The sequence below is a fragment of the Schistocerca cancellata genome, chromosome 2 (genome assembly GCF_023864275.1).
Source record: "Schistocerca cancellata isolate TAMUIC-IGC-003103 chromosome 2, iqSchCanc2.1, whole genome shotgun sequence".
NCBI lineage: Eukaryota > Metazoa > Arthropoda > Insecta > Orthoptera > Acrididae > Schistocerca > Schistocerca cancellata.
This window is the reverse complement of record NC_064627.1, coordinates 1002913065-1002925884: the sequence shown is the minus strand read 5'-3', so window position 1 is coordinate 1002925884 and position 12820 is coordinate 1002913065. Positions and strand designations below refer to the sequence as shown.

The 12820-nt window shown below is 44.1% G+C and overlaps 1 pseudogene; it reads right to left on the bottom strand.

Moving 5' to 3' along the window:
- Positions 1 to 6438: 6438 nt before the first annotated feature.
- The window catches only part of LOC126160522 (gustatory receptor for sugar taste 64f-like), a 109405-nt pseudogene continuing 103023 nt past the window's right edge, over positions 6439 to 12820 (bottom strand).

The following is a 12820-nucleotide window of genomic DNA, read 5'->3' as shown; positions in this document are numbered from 1 at the left end:
GAAAACTAAGAAATTCGTTTCCACATAAGATTGTGTTCCGCTTTGGCTCGCATTCCCCTGGACATGTTAGATGATGGGTGGCTATGCATTCAGGAGAGCACGCCAGATAATGAAAAACTGCAGGATTTTGTTGAACAATGGCTGGATAATGAAGACATGTCAAGAGATGTATGGGACTGCGCAGGAAGACGTCACCGCAACAACAATGTTTCAGAAGGATGGAATCGGAGGATAAATACATTAATTTCGAAGGTTCATCCAAATTTTTACTCCGTGGCAAAAGTTCTCAGAGAAGATGCAGAATATCATGGGCACCGACTAGTTTTAAATCTAGGTGGGAAAAGAAGAAAGAAGTAAAGACAGATGAGATAGTTTCTAAGACCCTTACAAAACTCCAAGTTGACGGCAATATAAAATCATTTCTTCTTGCGTGGCTTATGCACAGAAATTATAATGAAAAGGAAATGGCTGAAGCTACAGCAACAGTTGTAAATATTGAAAAGGGATTCAGTTTACGTAGATAGCCCTACTGTAAAAATTGTAAATAAATAATCATCCTGTAAATATTGTAAATAAATATAATGCAGGACGAAGAGAGACTACCTCCTCGTGGTGTTCCCTGGAAACGACACAAAGTCGGCTAAATGTCTCTTGCAAATTGTAAAAGATTCACTAATGAGGTCTGAAAAGTCATAGTTTTTCTAACAATCACAATCAGCAGTTTTGTGTAGAGAATTTTAGAAACAATGTCTGTTTGAGTGGACGATGAATACATCTTGTTTCAACACAGAAATTGCATTCCATAACGCTAATTGCTAGCAGGACACACATTAGACATCAGTACACTTCCCTGCGTGGTACCGAAAAATTGAGCTTCATTTTGAAATAACTGAAGAAAAAGTTTCTACCGAGAACCAAATTCTTTAGTTGGCTCCTCTTAATAGATGGTAAAAGGTTGCCACTCCTATCATATCAAATTTTGGGTGAAGGGTTGAAAGATGGAAAACATTTTCGGTTTCTATAGTTTCTGTAAAATACATCGTCAAGTATGAGGTTGAGCGAAAATTATGCCCTATGTAAAATTAATCAGAACAAAAATTCCAATGAAAAAGGTCTTACGCATAACTGTGCTGCAACTAACGGTTGACATAATATCGTGGGGGCAAAATCAGCTCCGATTTCTAATTTGACTAAGGCTACTCTTCCTTGCCCAAAGAAATTCTGAAATAATGTAACCTTGCTGCACTGGAGGAGTGTGGATGTCTTTCTGCAGCTGCCCGGGCTGGCACAAGCCGAGCGCTCAGTCACACTAAATGGCCGCAGGTAGTTGCCGAGCAGGTAGTGGCGCAGCATTTGCGACACACCCTGTGGCGGTCCCGTAGCATCTACTTCCATAAATGTAGTTTCTATCCCACGTTGCTTGCAGCGTCATCCCTTGAATCAGGAGGTAAAGTGCGGGAAGTTTTTCTCTGCGATTTTTCTTTATCCAGTGCACTCTCCCAAGTGTTGCTAAGTGCATAGCCGTTGTCTCGGTTAAAGTTATTATCGCTAAGTCTAATTTCGACTGCTTCCCGGATCACAGAGTCCCAGTAATTCGATGCGTGGGCTATTACTCTGGTTTCTTCAAATAAAATCTTATGCTTGTTAAGCAGGCTATGTTCAGCCACCGCTGATTTTTCCAAATACCTGTATTTCAGGTGGCGCTGGTGCTCGATGCAGCGGTCGGCAACGGTTCTTACAGACTGGCCCACGTAATTCTTGCCGCATTCGCAAGGAATAGTATAAATTCCCGGCACTCTTAAGCCGAGACTATCTTTGACTGATCTCAACATTTCCTTAATTTTCCTAGGTGGTCTGAAAACTGGTTTTGTTCCTTGCCTCTTCAGGACTCTGGCTATCTTGCTCGTTGTATCACCGCAAAAAGGAAGCCGCGCCATGTGTTGGTCCTCTGTATATGGCCGGCATCATGTCTTACTTTCTTGGACAATAATGATTTAATTTCACCGGCAGAATAACCATTCCTCTTGAAAACAGTGGTCAAATGGTTAATCTCGGGACCGAGGTGGTCCTTGTCGGAAATAGTCCTGGCTCTGTGTACTAAAGTATTGAGCATAGCTCTCTTCTGAGACGGATGATGGAAGCTGTGGCTATGCAGATATAAGTCTGTATGGGTTGGCTTCCTGTACACAGAATGCCCCAGACGTCCATCCGGGATAGAAGAGGGCACCACTTCACTACGCGCCATATCGCTGTTGCTATGACGTATTCCAGTCAATCAGAAGCCGTCCTTTGCATATAAAAGTGAGAGCCTCGCTAGTTCACGAGCTCCTCCTCCCGGATGATGCCCTCTCTCCCTCCATTTATCCTTCCTATCAACTCTGATCCTCACCCCCCTCCTTTCCTCCGTCCTTTCCCTGGGCTCCCTCTTCCTCTCCCCTTCCATCCTGTGTTTTCTCCCCGCCTATCCTCTCCCCATCTCCTTTCTCTCCCCCCCCCCCCCCCGAGTTCTTTTGTACTCCCCTCCTCTGCCTTCCCCACTCCCTGGCACGTCTGCTCAGCACCCCGCACCCCTCTTATGGATACTCCTCTTCCATTGTCTCCTTTCCCCCCTCCCCCTTCGCTTTTCCTCTCCTTCCCCCCCCTTTTCCCGTCATCTGACCAGTTCCCCCCCCCCCCCCCCCACCTGCTCAAGAGTGTGGTATGTCATATTTGTGCCAACTTTTAGTGCAGTGTTTACGTGAGTGTTCAGTGTTGTGCGTCCTTTCACAGTGTTGCGAACAGAAATCATGCTGTCGCTGGGTGTGCTTTTTATGTCTCTTGCGAACAGAACCCAGACTGTCTCTGTGTTTTTTTAATTGTCTGTCTATTATTTTTTCTGCTTCCTGTGTATTTTATTAGTATCATCCACCCTGTGTTTTATGATTTAAGTTCCAGAATTTTCTGCCATTTTACCTTTAAGTCACCGATTTTATCGCCAACTGTTATTCTTTTTTCTTATCTTCATCTTTTTAAAACAAATTCTGTAGGCTGAAGAGTGGCGTAATAAGCTGCTGCCAGCCCGCCCCCTTTAGGGGGAATCGAAACTCCATAAAGGAAAAAAAAAATAGTTCACTACAGTCAGTTTTAGTCCTGACGACGACCATGGAGGTAGTGGTCGAAAGCTTGGAGTTTTATCCTGAATTGACGCGGCATGTACACCGAGAGATTTTTATTCAAGAAATATGTCGCGATAGACTTCGTAGCTTTATGAAACTTTATCTCACCAACACCTCCCACAAAATAATGAAAGGTAAAAAAGTTTATTGCGAACTACATTTTCACTGTTTACGTAGTAAAACTTTAATCTCTTGCATGTCGTTTTAATTTATTATTCATTTACTACCAACTCTATTCGCAACACATTTTGCAGACACTATCCACATATGACACTGAATGTACCTGCAAAATTATGTCATAGTTCAGGTGATATGACGTCATAAATACTGAGAAGCGCGAAAAACTAGCTTATGCTTAAAACGGAGCGCAAATTACAAATAATATATTTATTCCATGTTTGATAGCGAGAGCACTTAGCATTTCCAACAAACTTGAAACTCAGTTACAAATCTTTTCTAAACTAGATCTCTCTTACAAGGGAACCTCCCCATCACACCCCCTCAGATTGAGTTATAAGTTGGTACAGTGGATAGGTCTTGAAAAACTGAACACAAATCAATCGAGAAAACAGGAAGAAATTGTCTGGAACTATGAAAAAATAAGCAAAATATACAAACTGAGTAGTCCATGCGCAACATAGGCAATTAAGGATAAGGCCAGCTCGGGAGCGCCGTGGTCCCGTGGTTAGCGGGAACAGCTGCGCAATGAGAGGTACGTGGTTCAAGTCTCCCCTCGAGTGAAAAGTTTACTTTCTTTATTTTCGCAAAGTTATGATCTGTCCGTTCGTTCATTGACGTCTCTGTTCAGTGTAACAAGTTTAGTGTCTGTGTTTTGCGACCGCACCGCAAAACCGTGCGATTAGTAGACGAAAGGACGTGCCTCTCCAATGGGAAAAGAAAACATTTGATCGCAAGGTCATAGGTCAACCGATTCCTTCACAGGAAAACACGTCTGATATATTCTATACGACACTGGTGACGGCATGTGCGTCACATGACAAGAATATGTTGTCGACCCACCTAACTTGTACACTTGGCGAATGGGTAAAAATATGCTTCTACCTTGCCCGATTTAGGTTTTCTTGTGGCTATGACAATCACTCCCAAAAAAGTGATGAAAACATAAGAGTTAGTCACATAAACTGCAACAAATGAATGCAACAGTTTCACAGTCACACAGTTTTCCCTGTGTTTTTAACGTTTTCAAATTTTTCCGTGTGTAGACCGTCAAATCCTGCAAATCTGAACATGTCCTGGAATTCTGGAGAGCGAAGTTGATTATGTGTGAGTGCCTGAACTTTGATAATTGTCTGAAAATAAAAAAATAGAACTTTTCACTCGAGGCAAGACGTGAATCAAGAACTTCTCGTTCCGTAGCTGCTCACGCTAACCACGGGACCACGGCGCTCCTGAGCTTACACTATCCTTGATGTTGCTTATCTTGCGCATGGACTACTCAGTTTGTATATTTTGCTTATTTTTTCATAGTTCCACACAATTTCTTCCTGTTTTCTCGATTGATCTGTGTTCAGTTTTTCAAGGCCTATCCACTGTGCCAACTCATAACTAAATCTGAGGAGGGTGCGATGGGGAGGTTCCCTTATTAGATGCTTAACGTGAAGTATTTAAAATATTTATAAAGTAACCAGAAGTTTGAAGCGTTTTATACATGACAATTCGATCCCTTAAGCCCGTTCTGCATAGGACGTGTGAGCTAGCAAGATTATCCATGATAACCCGGTTCCATCGGCCGCTGCTACGTGATGGAATATTATGGATCCTATTCTCATACGTACGAAAGTGCTTCGCCCATGAGCAGACGACCGGGAGGGGGACCGCAACTTACAAATAGCGCTAAGTTTTTGTAAATTGTGTCTCCTGCTCAACGAAACGTAGTCCGTTCATCTCCTGAATTGTTAACGGTTGGAACATCTGCTACAAGCATTCGCTGGAATTTAGACGATAAGACGCTTGTATGAGGAAGTGAATGTAAATCTGTGATCCGGATCTATCTGGAACTGCTCTGAAAAATATGTTGTTGTTTACTCGCACATGAGCCCTAATGTGTATTCTCACGAAAGAAAAAGAGTGAGTTAACATAGTAAATTAACATAGACGACAGAAACGCAACATTTCTATTGGTGTGTTCATGATTTCCTGCTTTTATAGTGAGGTCGTTTACACATGTAACTGACTTAATTTCACATAAACTGCACGAAAACAACTAAATACTGCTTCACAGATTCCGTCGTCTGAAATACACTTAAATATCATTGACAGTCAGAAAAGTGAGTCTAAGCCGTCGGTTCACTTGCTGGAAATGACAAAAAAAAAAAAAAAAAAAAAACAGTAGACACTTAACCAGACGGCTAGACAGGCACGTACCGTGTAAACGCTTTTCTGTAGTTGGACTGTCTGTCGCGTGGAGCGCTGCAGTAGATAACGACTTTCTTGTTCGTGTCGCACGTACTGTGTAAAGCGGGCCTTAAGGAATCGTGGGTTTACTGGTATTTGTTTAAAAAAGCTGTAAAGAGTAGCTTTAGCAATACTATTGTTAAAGTTAACAGAATAATATTAATACTTAAACGGTAGGTAGTAATGTTGTTGGGTAGTTAGCTACTTCTGAAGAATAGTTCTTGAGTCAAGAGTTTTTCACACAGATTTTTATGCGTTTTTTAGTTTTCTTTGTTTCCAAATGTGAGAGCTGAGGCATCATTTCCATTTCTACCGTTGAGCCCGAATTGTGCAAAACTCATTTTTGTGTGGAATGGACCCGAATTAAACTGGGGAGTAGCTCAAAGCAAAGAAAAAGTCAAACTTGGAACGGCTAATTTCGTGGGAAGTGGAATAAAATCTCTACCTTACGTCCTCTGCAACGCTCCTTAGATGTTGGAAGTCGTTTATAACTACCCCTCCAGTGAGATTTGCCACGGTTTCGCCATGTGATCACGACTGCATGTCATGTCAGGAGGAAGTAGGCTAACTGCATTCTGGAAAGATTTAGTATTTAGCCGTATTTCTCCTGTCGTCGACAAGGCCGCTAAGTCTCACATTCAGCACCCTTAACGAACATTCTTCACTTTTCCTTCGTCGAGCAAGAAGCAAACACGTGTCTCATACACTTCGTTCATAAATCATCAGGCGTCACACGCGAGTAGGACATTTACCGGTTAGTAAATGTCCTCTGTAGGAACGGCTGCTTTGTTTTAGATGAAAATACGATTGCTGAGTACTTGAATGCAATCATCAGCAGCTGACAAAATGTTCTCAATGCGAGCAATGGTTACGAGCAAACGGGTTCTGTCGAATTGAGGGACTGCTGTTCCGTCCTGCTGAAGGCGTTCACGTCGTTCAACTGCAAGAGCACCACTTCGTACGTCGCTATGGTGCCGGCTACCTGAAAAACAAAATATCATGGGAAATAAAGAGTCAACATTTCGAGTAAGTGATGAAAACTGCACCAAATTTTATGTTTATGCCTTTTCAGCGCTTACTGCTACACATTAAAAAACGAAGTAGCAATCACGAAGGGTAGTCATAAAGTTTTAATTACAACTATAATTAAATAAAATTACATAATTAACATTCAATCTGTTTGCAGTCTATAGCTCTGGTAAACAACGAAATCCCGCGCTACAGTACCGTAGCACAGCCCTACAGCAGCCAAGACAAAATGGCTCATCCTATACATACTGTTTAAATATTGCAGCTGTGTCCAGATGGCTTACTTAGCCGCCTGGATTGGTCCGACATAGCTAAAATATTCCCGCTGTTGCCAAAAACCAATTACCACACGATGCCCCAATTAATTTGCAATCAGCGGTGTGTAACTACAATATGTAGATAAAGACAGCAGCACGAAACCACCAAACACTGGTATAATGTGCATTTATCTATTGACAACCAGTTCTCATTGAGGAACGATCTTCAACGTCATCAACATATTAACAAAACTGTATAATAAATACACTCCTGGAAATGGAAAAAAGAACACATTGACACCGGTGTGTCAGACCCACCATACCTGCTCCGGACACTGCGAGAGGGCTGTACAAGCAATGATCACACGCACGGCACAGCGGACACACCAGGAACCGCGGTGTTGGCCGTCGAATGGCGCTAGCTGCGCAGCATTTGTGCACCGCCGCCGTCAGTGTCAGCCAGTTTGCCGTGGCATACGGAGCTCCATCGCAGTCTTTAACACTGGTAGCATGCCGCGACAGCGTGGACGTGAACCGTATGTGCAGTTGACGGACTTTGAGCGAGGGCGTATAGTGGGCATGCGGGAGGCCGGGTGGACGTACCGCCGAATTGTTCAACACGTGGGGCGTGAGGTCTCCACAGTACATCGATGTTGTCGCCAGTGGTCGGCGGAAGGTGCACGTGCCCGTCGACCTGGGACCGGACCGCAGCGACGCACGGATGCACGCCAAGACCGTAGGATCCTACGCAGTGCCGTAGGGGACCACACCGCCACTTCCCAGCAAATTAGGGACACTGTTGCTCCTGGGGTATCGGCGAGGACCATTCGCAACCGTCTCCTTGAAGCTGGGCTACGGTCCCGCACACCGTTAGGCCGTCTTCCGCTCACGCCCCAACATCGTGCAGCCCGCCTCCAGTGGTGTCGCGACAGGCGTGAATGGAGGGACGAATGGAGACGTGTCGTCTTCAGCGATGAGAGTCGCTTCTGCCTTGGTGCCAATGATGGTCGTATGCGTGTTTGGCGCCGTGCAGGTGAGCGCCACAATCAGGACTGCATACGACCGAGGCACACAGGGCCAACACCCGGCATCATGGTGTGGGGAGCGATCTCCTACACTGGCCGTACACCACTGGTGATCGTCGAGGGGACACTGAATAGTGCACGGTACATCTAAACCGTCATCGAACCCATCGTTCTACCATTCCTAGACCGGCAAGGGAACTTGCTGTTCCAACAGGACAATGCACGTCCACATGTATCCCGTGCCACCCAACGTGCTCTAGAAGGTGTAAGTCAACTACCCTGGCCAGCTAGATCTCCGGATCTGTCCCCCATTGAGCATGTTTGGGACTGGATGAAGCGTCGTCTCACGCGGTCTGCACGTCCAGCACGAACGCTGGTCCAACTGAGGCGCCAGGTGGAAATGGCGTGGCAAGCCGTTCCACAGGACTACATCCAGCATCTCTACGATCGTCTGCATGGGAGAATAGCAGCCTGCATTGCTGCGAAAGGTGGATATACACTGTACTAGTGCCGACATTGTGCATGCTCTGTTGCCTGTGTCTATGTGCCTGTGGTTCTGTCAGTGTGATCATGTGATGTATCTGACCCCAGGAATGTATCATTAAAGTTTCCCCTTCCTGGGACAATGAATTCACGGTGTTCTTATTTCAATTTCCAGGAGTGTAGTAAAAGTCAAAATAACTAAGATGAATTATTGTTTATCCTTTTTGTTACGGCGTACAGTCAAGGGCCGGCACTCCAGTCAGGAACGAGAGAGAAGAGATGGCTGTGAGAAGAAATCAGCCAATCGCACACTGACCGGACCCCCCTCCAGGAGGACAACGCGACAGCAGCGGCCGCTGTGTGAAGAGGACATAACCGCCGCGCTCTACTGGTCGCGGCCCAGTTGACAGTAGCTTCAAGATCAGCGACTTGGATAGAAGCGTCAACACTCATTACTTCACTTGCACACTCTATGTACACTACTGGCCATTAAAATTGCTACACCACGAAGATGACGTGCTACAGACTCGAAATTTAACCGACAGCAAGAAGATGCTGTGATATGCAAATGATTAGCTTTTCAGAGCATTCACACAAGGTTGGCACCGGTGGCGACACCTACAACGTGCTGACATGAGGAAAGTTTCCAACCGATTTCTCATACACAAACAGCAGTTGACCGGCGTTGCCTGGTGAAACGTTGTTGTGATGCCTCGTGTAAGGAGGAGAAATGCGTACCATCACGTTTCCTACTTTGATAAAGGTCGGATTGTAGCCTATCGCGATTGCGGTTTATCGTATCGCGACATTGCTGCTTGCATTGGTCGACATCCAATGACTGTTAGCAGAATGTGGAATCGGTGGGTTCAGGAGGGTAATACGGAACGCCGTGCTGGATCCCAATGGCCTCATATAACTAGCAGTCGAGATGACAGGCATCTTATCCACATGACTGTAACGGATCGTGCAGCCACGTCTCGATCCCTGAGTCAACAGATGGGGACGTTTTCAAGACAACAACCATCTGCACGAATAGTTCGACGACGTTTGCAGCAGCATGAACTATCAGCTCGGAGACCATGGCTGCGCCTACCCTTCACGCTGCATCACAGACAGGAGCGCCTGCGATGGTGTACTCAACGACGAATCTGGATGCACGAATGGCTAAACGTCATTTTTTCGGATGAATCCAGGTTTTGTTTACAGCATCAAGATGGTCGCATCCGTGTTTGGCGACATCGCGTTGAACGCACATTCGAAACGTGTATTCGTCATCGCCATACTGGCGTATCACCCGGCTTGATGGTATGGGGTGCCATTGGTTACACGTCTCAGTCACCTCTTGGTTGCATTGACGGCAGTTTGAACAGTGGACGTTACATTTCAGATGTGTTACGACCCGTGGCTCTATCCTTCATTCGATCCCTGCGAAACCCTACATTTCAGCAGGATATTGCACGGCCGCATGTTGCAGGTCCTGCACGGTCCTTTCTGGATACAGAAAATATTCGACTGCTATCCTGGCCAACGCATTCTCCAGATCTCTCACCAACTGAAAACGTCCGGTCAATGGTGGCCGAGCAACTGGCTCGTCAAAATACGCCAGTCACTACTCTTGATGAACTGTGGTATCGTGTTGAAGCTGCATGAGTAGCTGTACCTGTACACACTATCCAAGTTCTGTTTGACTCAACGCCCAGGCGTATCAAGGCCGTTATTACGACCAGAGGTGGTTGTTCTGGATACTGATTTCTCAGGAACTATGCACCCAAATTACGTGAAAATGTAATCACATGTCAGTTCTAGTATAATATATTTGTCCAGTGAATACCCGTTTATCATCTGCATTTCTTCTTGGTGTAAAAATTTTAATGGCCAGTAGTGTAGCTCAAACTAGGAATTGTTTGCACAGAAGAAGCTTGATTATTTTGTATGTAGCCCTTCGCTAGCGACACATCTGTGTAATTGCGAAGGTAAGTACTGTATATTTCCATTTTTAATAAAACTCATTAATAGGATTTTTCTGTCCTGTTTGTCTAACAAACCGAGCACATTGGATTCGTAGACTCCACATATTTGACAACTAGCATAGAGACATAATACTTTTCATTCCTGAGTTTTTCATTTTGTAAATGAAAAGTTGGTGGTCAATGTATTGTTCAGGGACAAAATAAGGTTAAATACTAAATTTAAACAAAATAGTATTATCCACGAAAATGGTAGTACACATTCTGAGTGAATAATATTTGTATTAAAGATAGCTGAAATGTGTGTAACACTCAGAAAACTCAATATTAAACATATAAAAAATTATGAAAATAATATCACTGGAAATGTGAAAGTGTAGGTCGTTGCCGAATGTAGTCCTTTTGATACATCGAAAAAAGGTGTGTGTCTATGTGTGTGTGTGTGTGTGGGGGGGGGGGGGGGGAGGGGGTGAACAAAGATATGAAAACACCACATGACCATTTTTAACCCAGCGTAGGAAACCCATTGACACTCAAACCAGTTTCCAGTTGCCCCAGATTTGTTAAATCTAGGTCCTGTATGGTTTTCAAGGAAATCTTATACCATTATTCCTGCGAAATAGAGGCAGTTTTAGGTTACGATGATGGAGGTGAGTAGTGGTCACGTACCAGTCTCTCTAAAGTGGACCACAAACGCTCAATAATATTGAGATCTGATGGCAGTAGTGTGTAGAGGAGATGCAACAACTCATCCTCACGCTCACAAAATCGGTCCTAAGCGATGCAAGCTGTGTGAACAGGAATCTTGTCCTCTTGGAACACAGCACCACCCCTGGGGATGGACCTGACCTGTCAAAACGGTCACATAATCGTTGAAAGTAATGTGACCTAGCAGAGTGGCCATGTGTCCTTGGAAATACGTACCACGATGTGGCTGCCCAAAATTATATCAATCCCCTCCACAAGTTTCACTCTTGGGGCGTAAATTCAGACAGAAGACGGAAAAAGAGTGAAAGAAGATTCATACGACCAAACAAGTTTCTTCCATTGCTCTATAGTCCAGGTTTCATGGCTTCGGCATCACGTTTTACTGTTATAGGAATTTGCATCACTGACAGCTCCAATAATTTGCTCTCATTTGAATTCACTTAGCTCTAGCATAAGGCACTCACAACTACACATAACACTGTGGTGATCGCGATTGACTCTTGCCACATACTGAGGACATTGCACGGGCGCCAGTAGTGGTCCAATACAATAGCGCAACCTCGTAGCTTGGCTACCATCTGCTTATATGTTCAGTCACGCATTTCTCTCCCTGTTTCCATGCTTTTGTCCAACCCCTGTATATTTCTGTTTTGTTGTGATAAAAAACGATCACTTTCTCCATAGTGTAGGGTATATCAGCACATTGCAGCGTGTTATAAAGGCATTATAATCGAAAAATACTGAAAAGAAACAGAAATTTCCTTAATTTCTCGAAGATACGCTGACAAATGCTGCCACCTACAGGGAACTTTTTCTAAAAAAAAACATGACCTGAAAGCACATAATGTAAAGTGTATGCTGCAATCCCTTAATCGGGCAGGTAGGTTAGAAAGTTTAAAAAGGGAAATGGATAGGTTAACGTTAGATATAGTGGGAATTAGTGAAGTTCGGTGGCAGGAGGAACAAGACTTCTGGTCAGGTGACTACAGGGTTATAAACACAAAGTCAAATAGGGGTAATGCAGGAGTAGGTTTAATAATGAATAGGAAAATAGGAATGCGGGTAAGCTACTACAAACAGCATAGTGAACGGATTATTGTGGCCAAGATAGATACGAAGCCCACACATACTACAGTAGTACAAGTTTATATGCCAACTAGCTCTGCAGATGACGAAGAAATTGAAGAAATGTATGATGAAATAAAAGAAATTATTCAGATAGTGAAGGGAGACGAAAATTTAATAGTCATGGGTGACTGGAATTCGAGTGTAGGAAAAGGGAGAGAAGGAAACGTAGTAGGTGAATATGGATTGGGGCTAAGAAATGAAAGAGGAAGCCGCCTGGTAGAATTTTGCACAGAGCACAACTTAATCATAGCTAACACTGTGTTTAAGAATCATGATAGAAGGTTGTATACATGGAAGAACCCTGGAGATACTAAAAGGTATCAGATATATTATATAATGGTAAGACAGAGATTTAGGAACCAGGTTTTAAATTGTAAGACATTTCCAGGGGCAGATGTGGACTCTGACCACAATCTATTGGTTATGACCTGTAGATTAAAATTGAAGAAACTGCAAAAAGGTGGGAATTTAAGGAGATGGGACCTGGATAAACTGAAAGAACCAGAGGTGGTACAGAGTTTCAGGGAGAGCATAAGGGAACAATTGACAGGAATGGGGGAAAGAAATACAGTAGAAGAAGAATGGGTAACTTTGAGGGATGAAGTAGTGAAGGCAGCAGAGGATCAAGTAGGTAAAAAGACGAGGGCTAGTAG